We start from the raw sequence: 20,943 nt of genomic DNA, 5'->3' as shown, positions 1-20,943 counted from the left end.
CCTAGCAACAAGTGGAATGGTAGCTAGTATTGGAAAAGTTAATGGCTTTAGGCTCCTGAACAACTAGCTAGGCTTGTAGTTGCAAAAGTGGTAAGTAGATTGATAGATAGATAGCTTGTGATTAAATGCTCGTTTCTAAGCCATGCGTCAAATAAACCTAGCAACAAGTGGAATGTAGCTAGTATCGGAAAAGCTAAAGGCTAAGGCCACTGAACAACGAGCTCGGCTTGTAGTTGCAAAGGTGGTAAGTAGATTGGCCTGCACTACTGATTCTGAAGGCCTCGTGCAGATTTGACTAAAAGGGCTGATTCTGATCCGACTGCACGGTGCAGTCAAGAGAAACGCCACAAACTGAAGAGTATAGACACTTCAGAACTAATTGTTACAATTTCTCGGAGTAAAGATTACAAAGTAGTTTTTAAATTTTCGGCCACTCCTTCTGATCGGGTTTGGTCCTGATAGCTCACCACTGATACATAAAAACCAAGAAATATATTTTTTTTAAGTGTCAGGCTTCCAATCCCAGAGGTCTTTTCTCTTCGAGGTGAACCAGTTCAGGCATGCCAGCTGGTAGACGATGCCAGAATGTTCACCCCTGAACTCTCGCTCAACTCTAGAAAAACTTACGATTAACCATTTTTTTTTGTTCTTGTGTTTGTGTGCTGCAGAGAGATGAGGCAGAAGATGAAAAAGAAGAAGAGGAGGATTGAGAGAGTGGGTGTGAGGATGAAGATGGATGGATTTGCAGAAAGCGGCTGAACCCGGAGCAGGTGAACGCAGCTGTGGATCTCTCCAACGACGGGCCTCGCTGGCTGCCTTCCTCGCGCGAGCCCCACGGCGGTTGCGTTCAGGGGTCCCGGCGAGCCGACAGGGGCCAGGCAGAGTGGGCAGGCGAGGGCCGGCCCAAGCCAGGAGAGATACAGGTGAGGTGGGCGAGCCGAGGCGCCCGTCGCCGCCGGCGAGCAGCCGCCGCATAGTCGAATCAATACTAAGGCTAGCAGAGGTTGGCCAGAACCGCCCGCGGGCCCTTCGGAGCCCTGGGACCGACCGGCAGTTCCCACCGACATCTTTTTTTTTTTTTCCCAGCTTCCGCCAACGGTCCTGGTCCAGAGCCCTCACCCTTTGCACCGGCCCCGCACAAAGATGTTTGGGTGTGAGCTCGGCCCGCGGGGAGTTTCTGCGCCTCGATAAACATCTCGCCACTGAGAGGCCGGGACACGAGCGCGGAAAAAAAAAAAGTCGACGAAGATGTGGGAAAAAGGAAGAGTTTCTTCTTGATTCCATCAGGATTCACTGAGGTGGTGGTGGAGGGGTTGGGGGGGTCGAACAGGACGCTCCATCCAAGTCCAATATACCTTCATCTCACGGGCGCACATGAAAGGACAACTTCTTCTCCAATCTGCTAGATATATATATATATATATATATATATATATATATTTTTTTTTATTGCTTTATATTTCCTGAGCCGCACTAAGAGCAGCTGCTTCAGAGGATATGGGAGTGCGGTATTGATCAGAAGGTGGAGCGCAGGAAAAAATGAGGGCTTTCACGGCTTCCTCTTTTTTCCGTGTGAAAGCAGAAGTCCACGACGCGCAGCTAACGAATGGCCGCTAATGAGTTGACTCCTCCCTCCCTCATACAAAAAAGACTCATTCTTCATTGTTTTAATTTTTTTTTTGAACCGTTACAAAACCAATTGTGAAGAGAAGTCAGGACGGCGCTCACGGGACTAAAAGCATCAGTTCTGGAGACAGAGCCCAACACAGAGAGTTCCTACTTTTTTTGGTGAGTACCTGAACACCACATCACCGTGTTTAAATGGGTTTGTTTTGGGTTCAATCCGAATTGAATTGAATTGAATTACCCCTAAAGATGCTCCCATTTAATTTTGGTGACACTGCTGATGTCCTAACTCTTGAAAAAAAAAAAAATGATGGTTGAAAAAAAAAACTACCAATGTCAATCAAATATTACAATAACGTGTCCTCTGTGTAACCGGTGTAAACCAGTTGCAATCTGGATCTGGTCCAGTTTTGAAACATTTCCACAAGGATGCTAGAGGTCAAGGGTATTCAAAATCCGGGCCAGAGTGCAACTTCAGCCCGCTTTCTTTCTTTACTTTACTTGTTTGTTTGTTGGTTTATTTATGTATTTGTTTATTTATGCTTTTTTTCTTGCTGTTGCAAATTTTAATAACTTAAAAACATGGCCTGCATCACAAGTTTACAAAAAAAATAAACATGAATGGAAGACCACACAAAGACTTAAAGTGAGACGAAAAAAATGTATGTTAAGATTACACTTTTGATTCTTTGAACATATAAAAAAAAGATAAGTGAAAATGCGTCACAAGATTTTATTTTATTTAGGGAGAAATATTACAAAACACCGCACAATATTTTTAAAAAAATGGGTTGTGACAAGATATCAGTCATTTTTTTTCATTTAAAAAATAGATTAGATGGATGTCTTAATTTCAATTGTCATTCATAACTTCAAGTTATGGTTAGCTTAGCTTATCTTAGCACAATGTTAGCCAAATGGCATAATTGTATAAGTCACTTTTAACTTGCTGGCACAATATTTATTTTTTAAAAAATGTGCATGCAAAATTCTCTTTTTCTGTGTAGATGATCGGACATTTAGGTCACAGGAATTTGCAATGGTTGAATCGAAGTAACCAGACTTATTTGTTTTTTTCTTGTTGTCTAAAGATTTTTAAAAAATCACTCGCGCAATTATGCTCTCAGGTTGCCGAGAGCAGATATGATTGTCCTTTTGCATGTTTCATAATCATAAAATGACATTAACCGTCCTCCCCCCCTCCACATTTTGTTTTTACCGTTCGTCGAGCGGGTGACGAACCTGAACCTCGAACCTTGGCAGACTGTAAAAATAAAAGCATGAGCGACTCCCCTCATAGAAACCTTGTGATCGCGCTTCTGTTATCATTGCGTGTAGCGGGCAACTTGCGAAAGCACAACTCCTACCCGCTAGCCTCCTGGCACACGGACTGGCGCCTTGTTTTTTTTTTTTTTTTTCTTTTTCCTTTCCTTACCACCTCTGCCTGGAAGCAGCGGCGCCGCTTACAAAATGGCCGATCGCTATCTGCCAGCTGTCTTCCTCGGCCAAGATGGCGCTCGGGTGGTCTCTCGGAGTGCCCGCTGTTTGCCATCTGCCCTCCGGTCGTTAACGGCTATGCAAATACGCCGTAAATTGCATTTGCATGCGCTCCACCCGCGCCCCTTCCTCCCCCGCTCTTTATTTTTCGGCTGTAAATAAAAGCGCTTGAATAAAAAGCCGCCCGGCTGCTGATTGAATAAACAGCGGGGGCAATTAGCGGGTGAATGTCGCCTGCGTGCCCAGCGTCTTTTGCGTCTTAAGCTCACCTCATTACGTATGCAAATGCCCTTTTCTGCCTTTGGAGGGGAGCCGCGCTCCCGTGCCCGCCATTTTTTATGAGACGCCGCCGTTGTCGCCGCATTGTGCCATATGTGACATCTGCGCCGGGCTTCGTGCCTCCGCCGACAGACGCACTGTAAAGGAAAGAAGCGGCCAATACATAATAACCTCATTAGCATGCTCGCCACTCGCTGTTGTAGGCCCTAGTGTGCCGCTGTGCCGTGGGACCCTGCGGTGTACACCCTTCTCACAGCAATCAGCATGCAACATTGTGTTAACACCCCACCCCCCCACCCTTCGCCGACCCACCCTCATACACACAGTCATACGCGCACAATGCGGCGCTTTATTACGCCTTGTCAAAGCGCGGGGGGATCAGTGCACAAGCAGCGGGATGCAGGCTGCTGTATTGCAGCTATAGAGTCTTAAAAAACGTGCCGGTGTACCCCCTCGCTTTTGTGCCCGTGTTGATGTTTGCGCGTGTGCGATTGGCCGTCTCACGGCGAGCCGCTCAGGTATTTGTGGTTGTTTTCACCTGTCAGGGCTAATTAGCAGAGGGACCCTCTCGCTTGGTGCACGGCACTCGCTGGAAGTAGGCCATTATCCCCTTGGAAGACGCCGCTCGCCTGCTGTCTGCTCGGAGAAGCAGCATCACGGTGCACGGCAGCTTGCTACCGTGACAAATTAATAGGACTCTGTGATGCGATACAAAAAAATGTAAACAACGTACTGTGGAACTTTGATTTAAGAAAGCCCCAATTTATGAGATCCTTTTTGTTTTGTTTTTAATTCTGAGCCATTGCTTGGTTGACAAATTTGCATTAGCCACAGTGCGTTAGCCGCAGCTTTCCGGTTTCGGCTTGTCCCGATAGGGCCAAATGCTCAGACACAAGTACAAAATAAAGGCACTCACAAGGGGCATCAAGCAAACGCCCGCACTGAACTATCCGCATAGTCCATGGCCAACCTAAGTGACTCCAACTTCTGACGCCACCCGCTAGGCAACCTCCCTTAAAGGCGCATGCCAATAAACAAATGCTACACATCTCCCTTAATTTCAGTTTCAACTACCAGGTACAGGGCGGCACGACCCCACCTGTGTGGAGTTTGCATATTCTCCCCGTGCCTGCCTGGGTTTTCTCCGGGCACTCCGGTTTCCTCCCACATCCCAAACTCTATGGAACATTAATTGGACATTCTAAATTGCCCGTAGGTGTGATTGTGAATACAGCTGTTTGTCTCTACATACCCTGCGATTGGCTGGCAACCAGTTCAGGGTGTACCCTGCCTCCTGCCTGTTGACAGTTGGGATGGGCTCCAGCACTCTCGTGACCCTCATGAGGATAAGCGGCTAAGAAAATGGATGGATGGATACCAGGTACAAACATTAACCAGATGTTCCCCGCCCAATATTACAATCTTACGTTATAAGGATGGAGCGTCTTTAACGGCATTCCAGTTAACTCTGCCATGTGGTTGCTCCTCAGTGATGTATTTTAATAAACTCAATTTTCACTTGATGTTACTCCATCCATCCATCTAGTCCACAGGTGTCAAACTCAAGGCCCGGAGGCCAGATCCGGCCCGCTACACGATTTTATGTGGCCTGTGAAGGCGAATCAAGTACCAAAGTTTCAAATTGTCATATATCCATCCATCTAAGATGCACATATGCATCCATCCATCCATTTTCTTAGCCGCTTATCCTCACGAGGGTCATGGGAGTGCTGGAGCCTATCCCAGCTGTCAACGGGCAGGAGGCGGGGGAGCCTCTGAAGTGGTTGCCAGCCAATCGCAGGGCAGATTGAGACAAACACCTACGGGCAATTTAGACTGTCCAAATAATGTCACATGTTTTTGAGATGTGGGAGGAAAACGGAGTGCCCGGAGAAAACCCACGCATTCACAGGGAGAACCATCAAACTCCACACAGGCAAGGCCGGGATCAAACCCTAGACCTCAGAACGGTAAGACCAACACTTTACAGCTGTGGCACTTGATGATTTTAATGAAAGTTCTTAAATGTGCATTAGAGCCCCCTTTAGGGCCGGAGTATAATTTTCTTTTGTGTGTGCAATTTATGATAAACTGTGTTGTCGTTATTGTTGCTGTTTTTTTTTTTTTTTGTCACTAGGTTGTAAGATGCATCGTACGCGTACATAAATCTTGCAGGCCTCCTATCCATCATTAGCATAATAACAATGACAGCGCCATATGTTTTAACAGGAGCAGCGTGGACATTGCGCACAACCGGGTTTGCTTGTCGGCTGATTTAACCGCACGCACACTGTACAAAGAGTAATTGTAACCCATTGACTGTTTGCATTCACACTGACTGAAAGGAACTAAAGAAAACACTCCACACCCCACCGTCTCCCGCAGAAAGCTTTTATGCTAATGAAGACTTGTGCTGCTGAGCATTTAGGTTGCCGAGTGCGCAGCCGGGCTTGTTTCAAGTGGTCCGCGCAAGCCGGGGAGGACAGCGTGAGATCGTGTGGAAAGTCACTTTCGGATTTTGTTAAAAATAAAAGCGCTCGGGTGGGGGGGGTGAAAATTGGTAAATGAAATCATTCCAGCGTCAGTATCCTAAAAACATTTTTAACTGTACAAAGGTTAATATTCCTCACGTATCATACAAATTTACAAAAAAGTGTATAATAATGAAAATAATACTGTAGTAATAATACATTCAAACAATAAATTGTACACTATACCACAAATCATCTTTTCACCTCAGTGTGCATTCAGTTCTTCTGATATTAGCTCCAAATTATTATACACATAATATTAAATCATTCATTCATTCCTCTGGTGTTCCGCTCCTCTTCACTTGGGTCACGGGACAAATATTTGTATTCTATATGGTGATATAGTGATCGCAATTTTGTCATTTTCCAGTCATCAGCCGTCAGAATATAATTGAAATGTTTTTGAACGCTCCCAGTGATGACAATATTTATTTTTAGTTAAATACTGAACATTTCTTTTCCAAATTGTAACACACAACAGAGCTTTAAGACACTTGATTGTCATTTATTGAATTTGCAGCATTAGGAGGTCATATTTACTGGAATGAAAAACTATTTCAATCCAAAACTTCACAAGTCAAGTTACATTTTGACCATTTAATAATTGCAATTTCACATTTTTTATAGACATTAAACTTGTGACTTGCTGAAATATCTTTAAGATGGTGCATTGTTATGCTTGAATATAATTTTGGTGATGAAAGCACCGTTCTTCTTTTGGTTACCATGGTCAGTCATAAACCCCACAAACATTTTAAACATCATTTTCACACTTTTGGGGACCTGAGTGGGGTGAACTCGCTATCTCCCCAGTCCTGGTTTTACGTTCCTCCATGTTGCCCCGCCCTTTTTTTTTTATTGCCTTGTATGATATCAATCAAGATCTGAAAGTCATAAAACCTCCCTGTCAACTTTGACAACACTTGGTATCGTGAAGAGTTATTCAATTATAGTTATGCTTCCTTTTACGAATGACAATTTTGAGAGTGGGTCTAGTTGTGCCTTATTCAGATTGCTTGGTGGTTTTTATTTGCTTAGCTATTGATTTTGTTCGTATGTCTGCGTGTGTGTGTATGGGGCGGAGTGGTTGTGTGTGTGTGTGGGAGGGGTGGGGGGGTGTTGGCGTGTGTCGCATTGATGTAATACTTGCTGAAAGCATTTACAGCCATCGCTCAATTCCTCCAGAGCCCGTTACACTCTCCTTGTCCGGCTCCTTCTGACCAAGCAGAGGAACGCCGACTTAATTTAACTGGAGTTGCGCCTCTGGTTTCAAAACTCGAGCTCTGCTTTCGTGACTGGTGTAAGCCCGACACGGCGTGGAAGTACAACTGCACGCTAGGGGCAGAACTAAGAGCGGGCGGGCTGCGACACTGCGGGTGGGTGTGCAGCCAACTTCATTCCCCGCCAATCAAACGGGCTCCTCTCATTCCCTTTAAAGGGAATGGAAGGAGCTCAATGCACCTTTTTGCTAATAATAGACGGTTTTTATGCTGAATACGAATGTTAAATCTGTTTTGAAGGAAAAAAATTTATTTTTCGATTATCTGCAACAAATGATCGCACGTTGCTGCATCTGCCGGAAAACGACGGAAACGTGGCGAAGAAAGCCGATCAGGGGCGTGATGTAGGACGTTGTGACAACAACATGGATCGCGTAGGAATACACTTGAAGTACGCTGATGAATTTGTCGATAATTTGAGCGATGAACATTATTTTGAAGGGTCCCACGAAGACAGTGAGGAATACAAGATTTTTGGATGCGTCAAAGTTTATTAATTTGAGCCAGTTAGACAGCACACACATTCGAATTTAGATGAAGTAGCCGGCGATGAAGAAGCTGACACAGCAGTCAGACCAATCATGTGTTGGAAATATCGACCAGTCAACGTTTGTGAAGTTCCTGTTTGGTTTAGTTAGCCATAAACTGCGAAATAGTAAAAGTTTCGATACCCTGAATGTATATACAAAGTTTTCGGTATTGTTTTGAAATTATGCAACCGCGACAAAACTACTTTGCGTGTAAAATGCTTATTATTGCACCAAAACACGCAGAAGCTGATAACGTAGTTTAAGTTGGTGTATTTTTATAAATAAGTAATTATATAATAATAATAAAATAAAATAAAAATAATAACATATGGGCGGCATGGTGGGGCAGGTGGTAAAGCGTTGGCCTCACAGTTCTGAGGTCCTGGGTTCAATCCTGGCCCTGCCTGTGTGGAGTTTGCATGTTCTCCCCGTGCCTGTGTGGGTTTCCTCCGGGCACTCCGGTTTCCTCCCACAGCCCAAAAAGATGCAACATTAATTGGACACTCTGAATTGCCCCGAGGTGTGATTGTGAGTGCGGCTGTTTGTCTCCATGTGCCCTGCGATTGGCTGACAACCAGTTCAGGGTGTACCCCGCCTAATGCCTGTTGACAGCTGGGATAGGCTCCAGCGCTCCCCGCGACCCTCGTGAGGATAAGCAGCAAAGAAAATGGATGGATGGACATTTTTATGTGGGAATTTGCTTTGGTTACTCCACACGGACTAAAGTCTAAGTCTGGACAGACTCTCGAAAGGAACTTAGTGGGGTTTGGGCTTTTGGGGGGGAGTTGCGTTGCTCCAAGTCAGTGATTATGTCATCGCAACAGGCTGCGAACTCTGCAGCTGGCCAGACAAGCACTGAGGAGCACAATTATGAAGCCCGAATGGAATGGACACTGCATGTGGAGTGAAAAAGAGAAGGGAATGAGAATGGAGTCGAGCCATGTGTGTGATTAAACCGCCTGCTCACACTTTAGTAAAAGGCCATGCCGCTCAACACAGACATGGCCCTAATGAAAATGTGAAACCCCCCACCCACACCCCTCCTCGCCTCCCCATGTATGATGAATGATGTGTATGAGTGCATTCGGCCTGCATGGACTCATCACACTGAAGGGGGATTTTTGTCTTGAAATGCTTCGGTTTTATTCTTTCATCATTAGGAAATATATATTGCGTCAAGGTGCCATATTTGGGAATTATATCAACTTTCACCAGAATTGTGAAAAATTAGTTCAGCACCATGTGGCTCATTGTCCAATTTTATTGAACAAGTTTCTTCAGTTTTTGTTCGGTATAAATGTAACAGAAGTGGTTGTAATTGTGAAAATGTGCAAAAAATTGACGCTCCCCTGAACGTGACTATCATTTCCTACACGATATTAATAGTAATGGTTTAAAACAAAATTTACGAATGCCAGACCGAAAATATGCAACGGTCCACTGTACTACATTCTGTGCGTTTGTTTTGTACAATTTTTCCTTATTTTCAGGCATGAAACAACCAAGCCAATTCTTGTTGTTCATAAACGTTTATGTAATATTGTAATATTAAAATTGCGACAAACAGTAACTCGGTTGATTTTTTTTTTTTTTTTTAAGTAAGGTGTGCAATCATGTGATTTTTATCAGCTATTAAGCAATCAAGTAATACTACTGGTAAATTAAATTAGATTAAAAAATTAAAAATAAATAATTTTTTAAAAATTCTAATAAAATAATACATTGAATTTTATTATGATAAAAAATCATGCTAATGATTTTAAGAAGTTAAAATATATTGTTTGAAACACTACAAGAATCTATTGGGGTGAATGTTTTTAAATTTTCATGTATTTCATGCTTTCTAAATGTTTTATCTGGCTTGCATGGAAATGAATAAAACAAGTTTTTATTTTCATATTATTTTAACGGGTTTTGTTATTTGTTAAATATAAAAAATTGAAGTCAAAATGAGAAAAATATATAAATAATAATAATTCTATATCGCTAAAACATTGATTTTTTTTTCCAGCATTCCCTTTCCCTTCATTGATTGTGAGGTATTAATAGAACAATCTATTAATACGCTGTACAATTTTTACTGTTAAAAAGATGATAGGACGTTTTCACCTTAACAATATTATGACGGTTGTAGTAGTGTAAAATTCTACTGCATCATAGAGACAGAAATACTTTATATTTTGGTGACCTCATTTTACAAATATTATTGCATAAAGTTATTATTGCTGTTTAAAGTGTCGTTTAGCCAAGCCGAAAAGGTTTCTGGGTCCATACGCCGAGACTTCATATCAGTCGTCCGTCGGGCGTGGGAACGAGCTCCGTGATGATGATGATGATGATGTTGATGATGAAGGTGTTTGCGTGTGGCGAAGGAAGTCGCACTTATTATGCAGCTAGACAGCCCAGCTGCACTGACGTCCATTCACAAACAGGTTAGGAATGACCGGAGGGGTCAAGGTCAGGGGTGCGGCGGTGCACCGAGGGGAGGTGTGTGTGTGTGTGTGTGTCTGCATCCCCCCCCCCCCAGCTGGCTGTCTGTCTGTAAGCTGCCTCTGTGTTTGCTTATTTTATAAGTTGCTTCTTATTGCTTTGCTCCGCGGACAACATGGTGCAAAAAAAAAAAAGGGGGGGAGGGGGCGGGGGTGCACGCCACCCACCCTCTGGCCCATCTCCAGAAGCCCAAATCGAGCCAGGAATCAGTCCTGCGTCTCCGCGGCCCACCCTCCTGGTCAAATAAACGCCCCTTGCAGCTCCATGGAGTGAAACCCAGCCAGACACTTTGACAGCCCCCCCCCCCTCCACCCCCCCAGCACCCCCCTGTCTGTCTCAGTCTGCTGCCTCCTGTAATTTAACATGTCAGCTCAGGGTTCATCTCCTGTGCACCCCAAAGTAGGTAGCCGCGCACCTCTTACCCTGGCTGCAGCCGTGAACGTTACGTGTTGTAAAATCCCGCTTTTCTTTGTTTTCATTTTAACTGCAGTGCATTTCCTCTCAATTACAGATAGCCCGTTCAAATGTTTGGCCACCTCTCCTCAAATTTACATCTCCCTCTTTGCCGGGTACTAATTGTAATTATCTCGGGCGGCACAGGTGGATCAGCGTTGGCCTCACAGTTCTGAGGTCCCGGGTTCAATCGCGGACCTGCCTGTGCGGAGTTTGAATGTTCTCTCCGTGCATTTTCTCCGGGCACTCCGGTTTCCTCCCATATCCCCAAAACATGCAACATTAATTGGACACTAAATTGCCCGTAGGTCTTATTGTGAGGGCGACTGTTTATCGCTATGTGCCCCGCGATTGGCTGGCAACCAGTTCAGGGTGTACTCCGCCTCCTGCCCGTTGACATTTGGGATAGGCTCCAGCACTCACAACGACCCTTGTGAGGACAAGCGGCTATGAAAATGGATGAATGGATGGATGGATGGATGGATGGATGGATGGATGTAATTCTCTCAGAACATGTAGTAGATGCTATCCTTCAAACATAGACAAGAAATATTTAAATGCTAACAAGCACCAGAGGTGACAAAAGTACTCATAAGCAATCAGTCAAAATCTGTTTTACGGCTTCGTAAGTATATCTTTGAAGTTTGATCTAGTTTTTAAGTTTCATCTGGGCAAAAGCCTATTTTGAGAAAGTAAGCAGCAGAAATGGCGAATACCAGGATCTTTTTTCATATGTAGGAACTGAGAGTAAAACATTGTCTGAAAAAGAAATACCTGGAAAAAAATGATTTAAGTACAGTAACAGGGATTGGCAATTTGCTAGCTCCCAGTCTGCACACTGTTCAAGATACAGTGGTACCTCGGTTTTTGAATGTCTGTTTTTTGAGCAAATCGGTTTTCAAACGAAAATTTTCAGATTTTTTTTTTTTTTTTTTTTTTTTTTTTTGGTTTTCAAGCGTAAATCGGTTCTCGAATGCCCCTTACAAAACCCGGAAATAACAACGCGCGCGGCCAGACCAGCTGGCCACCCACGACGGGCTTTGTTATTGTCAATTCAAACGAACCCCTGAAAAAAAAACAGAAATTACATAACTCGTGCGGCAGTTGATTCGGTTTTCGAAGAAATCGGTTCTCGAACCGCTTTCTGGAACGGATTGTGGTCAAGAACCGAGGCACCACTGTAGTTTGAAATGTGATATGTGTGTGTGAGTGTGTACACACATTTTCTTCAGCACTGATCCTCATAAGGGTCTTGGGCGTGCTGAAGCCTAACCCATCTGATTCTGGGCAAGAAGTGGGGTACACCCTGAACTGGTTCCCAGCCTATCACAGGTATACACAGTACCTGTATATGAGTACTGTATGTGTGTGTGTAGAAGGAACTAGAAGGAAGGCACAGCGGGAGGACTTCTGCTTAATTCGAAAGAAAGCACATTCCCTCATCACCTCAGAACACAACATCCTCTTTTGGATGGAGGGGATGGGTCAAGTGGTCGTCCACCTGCACAAAAGCAGCCCCCTCTTTTGACACAAACCCACCTGCGGGCCCCATCATCATCTCGATTCTCGCGTCGAAATGGCAGTTTGGTGACCACTCACTTTGTTGCCACACGCTGCACCCCACCCACTGCTTCAATCCCCATCAGCATGTCAACTTGAATCTCTACCCAGCTGGGGCTGACACACATGCTTGCGCGTACACACACACACACACACACACACACACACGCAAGCCCACGCATGCACGCACGTACACGCATCATCACATAATTTTTTGGTCATTCCTGGGCTTTAACCTTCTTCCCTGCCAGCTCCTCACGCAAAGTGTTTTGCTCCTTCCCCTTCCTGCTGCCTTTCTTTACCATAGCCCGATTTTTTTTTAAATACATCTCATACATGCACGTACACCCACACACACACACCATCTTTCTCTCTTTTGCTATATATATATTTTTTTATTATTTTTTTTCCGCTTATCCTCACAAGGGTCACAGGGAGTGCTGGAGCCTATCCCAGCTGTCAACGTGCAGGAGGCAGGGTACACCCTGAAATGGTCACCAGTCAATCTCAGGGCACACAGATACAGACAATAGTCGCACTCACAATCACACCTTGGGGCAATTTCGAGTGTCCAATTAATGTTGCGTGTTTTGGGGATGTGGGAGGAAACCGGAGTGCCCGGAGAAAACCCACACAGGCATGGGGAGAACATGCAAACTCCACACAGACGGGGGCCAGGATTGAACCCGGGACCTTTTTTTTTTTTTAAACAATCGTATTTCTTCAAACGATACCACCCACCCTTAGGCTCGTCCCTTCCTCTCACCTTTACAAAAGTGGCCGGAATCTTCCACCGTCTAAATTTGTCAAGGGAACACTTTATCTGCTAATAAAATCAGCAGCTGAAATATCTGGAGTATGAAATAAGATGACATATTTTTTTGTGATTTTTGCTGTACTACGACGACAAAATATTGCGGGGAAAAGTGGCTTATTTAATCACTTTGAAGCATAAGGAAGTATTAATTGTTTTTTTTTTTCCCCCCCTTGACGTCCCACTACAGTTTTGGAATATAAGCCATTGAAAGCCATTTATTATAGACCTTTGGAAATATTTGTACAGTACTTGCTCTATCCTATCCTTGCTCTGATCTCAGCTGACATAATTTAAGAGGCAGAGTACACCCTCGACTGGTCGCCAGTCAATCACACGTAAGAGCCGTCGTTAAATAACAGTTTTGCTTTGACTTTGGAGCAAAAACAAAACAAAAAAAAAGAAAATACAAGATATGAACGCTGCATTGTGGTAGTGAACTCAACTCTTCACAGCAGGCAGCAGATTATCGGATTTATTTAAAAAAGAGGCTTTGAGCTCTTTATTGTGATTAATTAATTCGTTATGTCAAACTATTGCACAGCTAGCATGATTTTCAAGTTATTGGTTTAAAGTCCTTTAATTATGACGTCAAAAGGCAGGGATATTATTATTTGATCACATCTACCCGTCTGCTCTTGTAAATTTCTATTACTATTATTATTATTGTCTATATGATTGTAAACTATCATCTTTTTGTTCTTGCTGCACATTGTGCTTCAATTTTTTCCATTCCAATTATTCTAAATGTGTGTCATTTTTCGTTTTCATCTCACGCGAATCCCATCCATTAAATTATGAAAAAAAATTGTTTTGTTTTTTGTTTTATTGGGGATCAATGGGGGTTCACAATGACACGCGTAGGTAAAATCCCATGAAAATGTCTTCAGATCAGATTGCCAGCATGCTAGCAGGCTAACTAGAAGCACACATGGGAGGTTAGACTCTCACTGGTGAATAAACCCAATATTTATATGCGGGGGGGGGGGGTGTTTGATTTACAAATGAGGCACGCAGGCCCTTCATTTTTGCTCTTTTCTTTTCTCATCAGGCACGAAGCGAACTACACGGGGATGACGAGAGTGGGGTCCTCACGCACACCCACGGCGAGACGGGAGGGGAGCTCAGACCACATGGAGGTTTGTAGACACAGACACACGCGCACACGGTTCTTTTCAGTTCATCTGCGCGACTCTCGGTGCGCGAGTTCATTGTTATTCATTTGGCTGTCATCCTCTGAGATTTCCACTACCGACGATGTTGTGCTCCATCAGTTGCGTCGCAATGGCGGGCGCGGATGTCCGGCCCTCAGCTGTCAAAATTGTGGCCTTTATTTGGAAAGAAAATGTCTCAAGGTGAATTTAAAGTACCACATTCCCTCAACCACATCGCACGCAATACCAATGTATTTATTTGCTTTACAATATTGTCAAAAATATTTTTGTGTTTAATTATGAAAATCACCCATCTTTTTCTGTCCCTTGTCTCATAATTGCAACGTTCTTAGCTCCTCGCTGTTTTCAACATTCCTTGATTGTGTTAACAGCGCTGTTAGTGTCCTAATGTGGCTAAAATACACACAAGTAAAAATGAAAAGAGGGTTAAATTCAGTTTATGAAGGACAATATTATGCCGTTAGTGATATACAATGATGTAGAATAAAAACTGGACTGCCGGACTCTACATCCATCATTTGTACGCCATGGTCAACAGGCTCTGACTTCTGGTCAGGGCAAAAATGATGGTAAACATACACACATTGTTATGGAAAACGAAGATATATATATATATATATATATATATATATATATATATATATATATATATACACACAATTATGAAGGTTAAGCTGAAACACACTTACTTGTGAAAAGTTATTGTTCTTCTTTGCGACCGCCTGCACGGTTTTGACAGCCAACAGCGCAACAAAAAATGCTAAACCTAACGTATTCCAATTAAATTCGATATTATGTTTCACAATATACAATTGTAAGGATATCAAAGGATGTCAACTTTCACGTAAAATAGTACCCAAAACAATGTTTTGGCCTGTGCGCAATCCAGTTTTTATTCAGTGTCATTGGTGATAGCCTGAGCTAACACATTTAGCGCTAGCACAAGCTAACACCCGCCCACCACACACAAACACAAAAAAACAGAACAGCTGATGAACAGTCTTTGTTGCATTAATATAGACAATATCACCACGACAAAATATTGTTTTTTTATGTTCCACAACACAGTTACCACATAACCAAAAACAATCCCTTCCCCTAAACATTTTTCTACCTGTTAGCTCACAGCACTGGCACTTAACTTCTTGTATCATACCGCTGCACCTCTCTTACGTTATTGACAGGCGCATTATTTTTCACTCTCGTGTGTCACACCGTGGTCACACTTTTCATTTTCAACCTCCTCCGTTCTTTTTCGCACCACGTCTCACCTTCAGTCACACACGGTATGTGTCGCATATCCTGTTTGTGTACACGTGTGTTTTTGTGCTCATATTTGATGTGTACTGTTGGAGCTATTAAACTGTCTTACTGTATCAAGTGCATTCAACCATATATATATATATATATATATATGTATATAGTAGACAAAATTTGTGCTCAAGTAAGAATAAGAGTAAAAAGTAGTGGGATTACAGATTACATTCACACCTACACTTTATCCATATTTTTGTAGTACTTTCTCACTTTCACTTTCCATCTACTGGCTGTATAAAATAACTATGGTGCAAGTTTAGACTCTTAATGGTTTACTTTACACAGATGATAATTATTGCTATGATTTTATCTTGCACTCATGTATAACGCCACTGCACTGTTTATGACAACCTTTGCCTACGAGACAGAACTAAAAGAATGTGCTGCTGTACCTAGTCAATTGCCTATTCCTCACAGTTGGTTTGCACCTTTTCCCGGCTGTGGCAAAATTGAAATGCGGGGGGAGTCTACTAAGCAGCCAGGCTGGACTTGAACTGGGGGGGGGGTGGTGGGCCTTCCCCTTGCCCCAGAACCAGACCTCAATAGGACATCAGGCAGAGAGTGTCGCCTGAATAGCTTCTTGAGACCCGAGCCATGTCCTCTTCGTCCAACTTTGCCCCCCCCCCCTCAACCCCCCATTCCAAAAAAAGATTTGCTCCTAGCTTCTCTGACCCTTTAAGGGGGTCCCACCAGACCAGACGCTCTGAACTCGTCAGCCTCACTCTGCATACATTACGTCCAGCTAACCAAACTCCCTTGTGTCACGTCGTAATGTGTCCCGTCTCCCAATCTGCTGCCCCTAAAACCCCCACCCCACCCCTAGGCCTTATCCCCCACCCAAAGGATCCCTTCTCTTCAAATCCCGCACGTTACGCCCATTTCCTCTCCAGCGTCTCCTCACTTTTTAGCTCTAAACCTCCAACTCCCGCTTGGCCGGGCCTCCTTTCTCTTCCCCACTTTGGCTGCCCATCTCCAGTCGCCTCGCTGCTCTCCTCCTCCTATTCACGCAGGATATTGTTTACATCTGTCTCGCTAATCACCCCCAGAGCCTCGGTAGACCTCACAGATGTAATAATTCGGCGGGGGATTATCAGGTTTAACACTCGGGCTTATTTCGGGGAGTTTCCCCTTCCCCCCTGCGGTCTGTTCCTCTGGTGTTTGACCTCTTATTTCTGAGCTGGGATTCAGCAGTCTCGCACTTCTCGGATTTGACTTTCCATCCAAAGTGTTTTCCGCACGGAACTTGTTTGATCCTGCTTTCTGTAAATCGATCACAGCTTGGATTATAGTGAACCGTCATTTATTGTGGGGGGAGGGGGGGTGTTCCAAACCCACCCGCAATGGGTTGTTTTCACGTGACGTCACCAGTTGGGTTGGCCCGTACGGCAGCCATTTTCGATCCCTGAGCTCCGTTACTCATAGATAGGCAAGGTGGACGATATTATGTTTCGAACCCCATTTATTGAAGACGCGACTGACAGCACATCAAGCCCAGACTGACTACTAGGCTACCTGGCATACACACATCATGGGACTCAGTATTACGCCCCTCTATGAGGGAAGGAGGATCACTTACCTGCATGCTAACACGGAAAACGAAAGGTTGTGATATATTTTTTTTAATATTGAGGCAAACTCCATTTATTCCATTTTTTTTTCAAAAAGTAAAACCTGTGTATTAGTTCACCACACACATAGCGAAATGTTTACAATTTGTTTAAAAATTGATGGCAGTGGCAGAAAGACAAAAGAATAAACAAATCCAGTATTTCACAAAATTCTCGAATCTTTCAAGTTACTAACAAAAAAGGATCTTAACTGTAATGTTGGCATTCTGAAAAGAGTATCGATTAAGGTTGTTAGCTTAGCTCGGTGACGCACCAGCACGATGGGGGTTGAGGCCGGGGAGCGTGATAGCAGCGTCCACAAAGCCAAGTCTCCGTGGAGAACAGAGCCGCAGAAAGGCCAAAGTCTTTCGTCGGAAGCGTTAGACGATGTCCCAGCTTACGCAGCCGGACTTGTGTACCGGATCGCGAGGCTTTGAAGAGTGCGCCGACTAGTAACTCTGGAAAAAGCTTCAGCGAATTGGCGAGAGTTGTCGAAAAAAAAGTCAGAAGAAGGCTCTCTGATGGTTAGCAAGTCCTCCCTTGTGTACTTGAGTCCTGAGACACCTGTGAAACACAAACGGTAACTGAGAGCGTTCCGGAGACTTGGACACTGGTAAACGTTAGGTCGAGAGGTTAAATGGCGGGGCGCAGTGGTGTATGGATAATACAGCAAAAAATGTGACGTCAGTGAAAACAACCCATTGGAGGAAAACTCATGATATGTTCAAACCTCTTAAAACACGCTTCAACTTGTTGACAAAAACTTTTTAAAGTTTCCCATTGCACCTGTTCCCGCTCTCTACGAATTTCACACGGAATTGTTCTCTTTCAGGGCATTTAATTGCTCACACCTGGACTTCTTTTAGCTGTCTTTGAACAAGTTTCGCCTCTCATCCGAGTAGACGTCAACGTCGCAGCTTTCCAAGCCGTCCTTTCATGTTCAAGCCCCATTTTTTTAATGTATTGAACCCAAAATGTTCTGAAACATCGCTCTGAATAGTTTCATTCGTCTAGGTCACAGGTGTCAAACTCAAGGCCCCGGGGGACATATCTGGCCCGCCGCATGATTTTATGTGGCCCGCGAAGGCATATCATGTGAATCGACTTCCATGATTTTTGTTAAGATCTGTACCAAAATTTCAAATATGATAACGGTGAAATATTGCGAGGATTTGTGTGTCAGTAGTTGAAAAACTCACTACACTTGATTTCTGATTCCCAAACTAATTCATAAATTTCATGTGTAAATATGATGAGGGGAAGGTTTTTCATGGTTTCACGGTCATAACGGCCCTCTGAGGGAATCTGTACCTACAATGTGGCCCTTGACAAAAATGATCTGGGTCATTTCATTTTGAAATCAACGGCAGCTGGACTAGTTGCCTGAGAAGGCGTTTGGCCGCTCATCCAGGCAGGCTTCATCAATCAAACACAGAAATATTCACCGTGTTTGAAATATTCGCGAGGTCTCAACTCTTATGAAACCTGCGATAGCCGGGTGAACATTGTAAACTCACTTAAACACCTAAATATTTAAGACGTACGGCCCCCTGGATACTAACTAATGCAGCTGAACCCATCTGGATTGGACAATAACTGAAAGTATCAATTGGTATTATAATAATACAACGAGAGCAAACAGATGAGAAGGAACGAGTGGATATTTGAGAGACCGTCATCAATGATTGCAGCATTCACTACTGCAGGAGACTCTCCACGCATCGCTTTTTAGCCACGGGATAAACGATGATGAAACGAAAAATGGAGTTGAGTCTTTTTGTAAAACAATGTACCGCACAATGTAAACTATATGATGCTAGTAATTATGGTTGAGCGGCAGTCTGCCGGAGTCCCATAGCGTTCTCTGGTGTTGCGTATGTCGTGTAGGACGCTTAGCAGCTTGATTCATCTCGAAGCGTGGCCACGCCCCGTTGCTCCTCTAAAATATAATTGGATGATCCTCAAAGAGTCGGCATCACGCCGGCCGGTTTTATGACCAAGCACATCCAATGTGTGTAGGGGTGGGGGTGGGGGGGGGGGGGGTCATTGTATTTCTGTCTGGAACTTAATCCCAAAGGTGATATTAGTCTGCTTAGGGGGCAAACACAACAACCCCACCACCCCCCTAACTTGTCTATGTATGTGTGTGTGTGTGTGTGTGTTTTGATGCTCCAGGCGTTAGGGTTAGCCAGCAAACCCAGACAGACTCTATCTTGACCCCTGACCCGTCACTGTCTACCAGCGCCGGATGGGAGAGTGGAGGGCGGAGGGGGTGCGGGTCAAACACACGCCACGGATGCAGACAGCTGATAGGTGCGCTAGCAAAGGCATACGCGCACAAGGACATATGTCAAAGCCGGTCCCTCGGCCTCTGCTTATTTTTTGAAAAGACAATTTCACGGCAGTTTTTTTAAAATCATTCTTCCGGCCATACACTAATTTTAAGTTTTTGTTTTGCTCCTCAGATGAAGTCACCATTTGTTGCCATGACGATGAAAAGCTGGAGGCAAGCACAGAAATCACGCACCAAATTGCATTACTCTTTTCCAGGGCACGACCACGCTTCAAAGATACGCGTATTCCGTTGAAAGATGTTTTTGGGGATGTTAGCAAGATAGTTGGAGGTGCATCCAAAAGCTATTCAATTGTGTCTTAGGTTTAACCTTTCTTTTTCAAAATTGTAATAATTTCATATTTTTAGTAATGGAGAATCTGCCCAAATGTGATGGTATTTTTTCATTATTGTTGTGTAAAAACTGTGTATTTAAAGGCAAATTGTGTGTTTGATCTAACTGTAAACAAAATCTAATGGGGGGGGGATGAGAAAACCGAAAAAGGAAAATACATGATATTCATTCACTTCAGTGGACCAACATTTTTGTTTGTTTTGAAAGAAAGTTGACTACAGGAGTTTAGAAGTGAATAGAGAAAAAAATATATTTTTTTAACATTTTTGAAAAATAAAAAAAATAGTCATTATGTAGTAATAAGAAAAATGTTTTTCCTTTATTTAATTGTCCCTATTCATTATTTTTATTTATTTTATTTTATGCTCATTTAATTGTTCTAATTGATGAGTATTTTTTTAATAATCTATTTTCTTTTTTGGCAAGATTTGCCTTTGGATTGATGTCCATAGTTTAACTATGCAATATAATGGATGAGTCATAAAATGTCAACCAATATTGTCCTCGTTTTCTAATAAATGTGTACATCATAAGCATATCTTTGTTGTTGTTGTTGTGTGTGTGTGTGTGTATATATATATATATTTTTTTTTTTAAATGTGTTTATTATTTTTTTTTTACCAATAAATGTACTGGCAGTACGACCATAAAAGTTTCATTTGCCTTTTTTTCCCCCTACCTTCCCAAAACATTCATCAGCACACCCTAATTGCCAGTGAACAGATTCCGTTTGGGTCACTCATAGCAACGCATTGTTTACATGTATGTACATAAATTACAGCGTGCGTACAGAGCCACAGCGGCCTGTCGTCTACGACGACTTGAGCGGCAATTGAATGATTGGAAAGGGAACGGTTCAATCCGATGCGCCGAATTTGTGGTGTCAATTAGATGTTTTAGTGGTCGCGCAGCAAAGAGTGTTGAAGCTAGTTGCCGCTGTTGAATTAAACCTAAAAGAAAGAATTGCTGAATTTCCGGCCTACAAGCCGCAACTTTTTTTTTCCCACACGCTTTCAACCCTGCGGTTTATCCGGTGATGTGGCTAGTTTGTGCATCTTTTCTTACTGCCGCAAGGGGGCACTCGAGCGGAAAAGGTA

The 20,943-nt window shown here is 43.4% G+C and overlaps 2 long non-coding RNA genes across 6 annotated transcripts in view; both read left to right on the top strand.

The window, feature by feature from the left end:
- The window catches only part of LOC133503848 (uncharacterized), a 35,472-nt gene extending 34,206 nt beyond the window's left edge, over window positions 1-1,266 (top strand). For both annotated transcript variants that reach the window (XR_009795848.1, XR_009795849.1), the window contains 2 exons: window positions 669-923; window positions 1,087-1,266. This is a non-coding gene — a long non-coding RNA (uncharacterized LOC133503848). The remainder of the gene's footprint in view (window positions 1-668; window positions 924-1,086) is intronic.
- A 223-nt stretch (window positions 1,267-1,489) lies between these two features.
- On the top strand, window positions 1,490-20,379 carry LOC133503485 (uncharacterized). 4 transcript variants are annotated; one of them, XR_009795746.1, is made up of 5 exons: window positions 1,490-1,788; window positions 14,112-14,199; window positions 14,335-14,415; window positions 19,335-19,472; window positions 19,625-20,379. It is a non-coding gene; the product is annotated as an uncharacterized LOC133503485 (long non-coding RNA). The 4 variants fall into 4 exon arrangements; XR_009795743.1 differs by lacking the exon at window positions 14,335-14,415 and having other exon boundaries at window positions 1,512-1,788; XR_009795744.1 differs by lacking the exons at window positions 1,490-1,788; window positions 14,335-14,415 and adding an exon at window positions 13,995-14,013.
- Window positions 20,380-20,943: the final 564 nt, after the last annotated feature.

The sequence above is a fragment of the Syngnathoides biaculeatus genome, chromosome 7 (genome assembly GCF_019802595.1).
Source record: "Syngnathoides biaculeatus isolate LvHL_M chromosome 7, ASM1980259v1, whole genome shotgun sequence".
Taxonomy (NCBI): Eukaryota; Metazoa; Chordata; class Actinopteri; order Syngnathiformes; family Syngnathidae; genus Syngnathoides; species Syngnathoides biaculeatus.
The sequence above is the reverse complement of the archived record's forward strand: the minus strand, read 5'-3'. Positions and strand labels throughout refer to the sequence as shown.